This window comes from Mustela putorius, unplaced genomic scaffold (assembly GCF_011764305.1).
Source record: "Mustela putorius furo isolate JIRA1106 unplaced genomic scaffold, ASM1176430v1.1 tig00003988_pilon_pilon_pilon, whole genome shotgun sequence".
In the NCBI taxonomy this organism is placed as follows: domain Eukaryota; kingdom Metazoa; phylum Chordata; class Mammalia; order Carnivora; family Mustelidae; genus Mustela; species Mustela putorius.
The window spans coordinates 9,280,076-9,285,050 of NW_025422127.1; positions in this window are offsets into that span (position 1 = coordinate 9,280,076).

Genomic DNA, 4,975 nt, shown 5'->3' on the forward strand with positions numbered 1-4,975 from the left:
AGAGGGAAGGACTACCACAGCCTCACAATGTCCCAGCCATCTGATCTGACTCCTCTGCCAGGATCACACCTGCTGACACAGTGACTCCTAAGACCAAGAGACTGCTTTCCTCCCCGGCTCAATGCTGCTCACAGAGAAGCAAACTCCAACCTCAGAAACGTGTTCATCGTTAGCTCTGGAATTCTCTGGGTTTGTCTACACTGGCCCACTGAGGTGTTCCTTCCAGATCATTCCTCCAGTGCCCTATGGTTTCGAGCCACCTTCAAGCTGTCCTTCAAAAGGCAGGAATGGGTCCATTTAGGCAGACCAGCCGAGCAACTCTGAGGGAAACTCAGACAACATCCTCCCTGAACACCAAGGCTTCCAAGTCCAGGCTTCAAACCCTCACTCACCAGGCACAGAGCACCATGTCAGCATGAACACTGCTCTTTAAAGTCTCTTGTCTCCCATTCCTTCAAGTCAGAAAGCAAGCACCAGTCACCACTCTATTTTCCCTTCAGAGAAGTAAGGAAAAGGATAGAATCAGACACTATATGGGCACAGCACACTTCTATCCAAATAGAATTCCGTGTTCTTTCTCATACAGGCATCCTGACATCACCCATACTAATGAGAGGCACCACAAGTTCAGTCCTCATATATATAGTTGACCTTGTGTTTTTCCTTTTGCTATTTGGATCTCAAATTCAGTGTTTATGTTGCTTTCTTAAAATAACAAGAATAATAATGATGTGGTCATGTAAAGGTCTGGGTCTCCATAACCAGACAACACAGCTCTGGTTCAGATAAGGATAAAAACACAACCTCTTCCCAGGAAGCAAAGGTCACACCCTTAGGGATCCTGACAGGCCTCCTGGCTGTTGAGTTCCTTTGCTCCATGGAGTTGTCCGAGTGCAAAGATGCAGGTGCCCCAGGGTTCATTCTGTTTTCTTCATCAGTTCCCCAGTTCAAGTCACAAGGGACTCACTGGGTCAGGTTTCAGGGTCCAGGATGGGCCACCAAGAGAGCAGCAATCCCCACCCCTGCCCAGGGTAGGATAGATGTTCTCTGGGAGCGCAATGAGCCCCTCCCTGAGCTACCCAACAGTCCTCTTCCATGTGTCCTCCTCACAAAGGCAACTGCACCCTGTTAGACCACCCCCCACCGTGTTTTACTTTAAAAGACATTTTCTAACATTGAACTGTGTTTCGCGGAAGAGAAAAACATGAACTCCCACAAGAATTCCTTTAGTATTTCAGATTTGTTTCCCAGTAATTAATTAAACAGGAAATAAAAATGCACAGATCGCCCCTTCCACCAGCAGGTACGAGTCACTGTGGGGACTTAGAGGAAAGCAGAAAATACCAGAGGAACAGATATTCTGATGCCCCATCATTTCATCATCAAGGTTGTGAAACTCCACACACTCAGAGAAAGAAACGTCTCCAACCCAACATCTCGGCCTGGCAATTGTGGAGCATCTGAACTGGAGGGACAGGGACAGACGAAGAGCTCGTGTGTGCTGGCTGAGGCCGGTGGCACACAAGGACATGCCCTGCCAGCTCTCCACCTGGGCCTCCCCTGTCCTCAGCCGGGACCCTGCTCACAGCCCTGACCTGTCACAACTATCACACGGGGGGCACACAGCCACCCCTGGAGCCGGCCCTGCCCACACCCTCCTGCAGAACATACTCCGCTCTCTTTCGGGACCCCTGGCAGCTCTCCCCAGACCTGGAACCCCCCTGTCTGCTGCAATACTCCAGGAATCCCCCCTCTTGTCACAATGACACTGGCTCAAGGCTTTCATAAATGTGTCGTATTTCTCTCAACTCACTTTCCTACCTGGGCAAACAGTAAGTCACGTATCAATGGAACATGAACATGTTTGGAGATCTGAGTCTTTCACTGCAGCCTTCTGAGGACTCCTTGTGCAGTAAATACCACAGCCTATGACAGGGGTTATGAAACTATTATTTAGAGAATAATACAGCCCAAATCATCTCATTGTTAGTTGCTCTTCATTAGCCCGAAAGTTTCTGTGTAAAAGCCATTCCACAGACGTTACCTTCCAGCAATTTCACAAGGAGAAACAAATTCTGTGGGATAAGCTCACTCACCCAGCGGCAAGCTGTTTCAGAAGTCACCCCAGGGGTCCTGGAGTCCGCCAAGCCCCTTGACGCCAGCAGCGTGTCTCTATCCAGGAGAATTCACAGACTCTCCTTCTGACTCCACCACCAAAGAAACTACAGCGAAAAGTACGGCACGTCAAAATATCTAGATGGTACACTGAGTCAAACTAGAAAGCCAAACTTCACTTTTAAACAGTAAAGGCCTACTTTGAATCATTTTGAATTTTCTCTCTACCTTAATCGGAATCTTGTGATGAAAACACTGATCAGCTATGAAACATCACCTTTGACAAATGACAAGACATCATCCATGTCTCTATCTGGCCGCAAAAAGCCTCCTAAATCTAGATGCTGGCCATTCGCCCAAGTGAATAAGCACTGTTAGATGAAGGACCAAATTATATGTTAAAACCACACAAAGAGCAAATCTCATCTTCCTTCTCTTAGACAAGTGATTTCCTAGGAAACAGGTGTTCAGATTACATTTTGTAAGCAGGAAATGAACAGAGAAAATGGGATTCCCTGGGATGTTCTACCTGCAGGGAAACTAAGTAACTCTCACACCAAATGCAGAATGCGGACAGATACTTCAGTTTGACTTCATGGCTCAACTAGAAAAAAGACAAAAGTCCAGGAGATTTTGGTTAAAAAGAAGTCTTACCTCCTGTTCTGACACGTAAGTGACATTGCACCCAATGTAAGTCGCGGATCTAGCCCTGCATCTGGCTCCCTGCTCAGCAGGAAGCCTGCTTCTCCCTCTCCCCCACTCCCTCCCCGCTTGTGTTCCCTCTCTGTATGCCTCCCTCTGTCAAATAATAAATAAAATCTTGAGGGAGAGGAGGGAGGAAATGCAGTGGTTGCCCACATTTCCAAGGCAATTTTAAGACCCAAAAAGTAATGCTCTAAGTGGAAGGAGCTTCACCTTCTGGTCTCACCCATGAAGTGGATAGTGCTTCTCAGACCCTCCAAAAATCCTTCTAGGATGAGCCCATTTGAGCTGGAATATATATTCACATGCTTAGCTCTGCAGGGAAGCTCCGGGATGAACCAGAACCACCGCCCTTCTGTGCTGCTGGAGTGGTGAACCAGGAACATCGATTTTTCACCTAAAAAGAAAACATATTGTTATTGTCAACACTAAAGAAACAAACCCTTTTAAACATTTTAGAGAGAAAAGAAGAGGGTTTTATTCAAACCCAAGTCAGGTCAGCAGCCTGGGAGACACAATCTTCACAAGAAAGGGAGTGCTTCGGGGGAGGAACATTTGGGGCAGGTTTCTATATTCCTTCTGTTTTGTTTTACATACAGTTACACGTCATCATGAGGAAGAACAATTCCGAAAGTTACAGACTTTTTCATATGTTTTCAGTATGTGCAAGTCAGTATGACTTTAATCTTATGCGATCAGGAGAGGGGTTTTTTTTGTTTGTTTTGTTTTTTAATCTTTATGTTTGCAATGGTATTTGGGGGGCTCTCTTTTTCTTCTCAAAGGAGATATACAACATGTGCTTGGAGCAGAGATAGGGCCCATGTTCTGAGGTTTTGTCCAGTCATTTTGAGCTTGGTAAAATGTTAAAGGATGGCTTTCCTGGGAGCCCAGGATCTGGGCCCATGGATGGTAAAAGAAATATTTCCATTATCATTCTAATTACTACTAAAAAGAGGAACTTGAGAAAAATTCACCTTTAACAATCCCACTAAGAAATCAAAATGATGGGGCACCTGGATGGTTCAGTGGGTTAAAGCCTCTGCCCTTCAGCTCAGGTCAGAATTTGAGACCCTCCCAACATCTTAGAGATGTCTGGCACCATTTCCTTGGACTACAGAATAAAACAGAGTAGCTCACTGTCACAACACTAATTGAAACATGAAGTCCCCCTAAAGCTTGGACACACAGTATTAGTTCTTACCCTGCAGATTTTGGCTAATGTAAGTCATAGTTATACCATATAAACACTACAATGGTTGGGAAGTAAGTAATCATGGGTAAGGGAACAGTTTAGTAATGTTTAAAAGCATTGTCTCAAAAAAATAAATAAATAAATAAATAAAAATAAAAGCATTGTCTCACTTTGTAGAAGAGGCTGAACTGAGTGTTTTTAAATACTATTTCAGACCTGTCTTGCAGCACACTCTGAACATACCAGAACCTGAATCAATTTTTAAAAGATAGTTCTTTCAGTAACTTTAATATCAGAAAAATATTATAATGTCTCTATTCCTAGGGATCTTTGCATATCTTACTCAGAGGCCCTTCACGCTTCACGATCATGATGGGCAGAGGCAAAAAGGCCAGCTGAATTCCTTCCAGTTGACCACACAACAAGAAAATCCTGAGACTTGAGATGTTTCCAGATCAAGAAGACCAGAGATAAGAGGAAAATAGTGCCATGTATGGACTAACAAGGGATTTGGAGTCAAGTTTGGGGATCCCACTTAGGTTTCTGACACTCAAATTTTCTGTGACTTGAATCATCTCTGAGCCCCTATCTAGCCATCTAGAAAATGTGACTAATAATATCTACATCATAGTCTGGAAGTTTAAGAGGGAGAATTCCACAAAGAGCCAGAGAGATGGTTCTCAAGAGGAGGTGCTCAGGAAGCCATGATTACTATTGCTTTTCCAGAAGAAAGAACACATGTTGAATCCAAATTTCTAAGAGGTGACTCACAAGATGATTTTCAAGTCTTAAGGAAGGTCAAGAACCTGTTATTTCACTCAGAAAGCATCTGTTGGACTGGTGAGGACAATACAATAGCACCATCATCACTAGGAGTGGGGAACTTCCCATTTCCATAAGGCCCTCTTGTCCCTCTTAGCTCAGAGCTACCAGAAAGGGCAGCTGTGCAGGGACCACAGGCCAAGG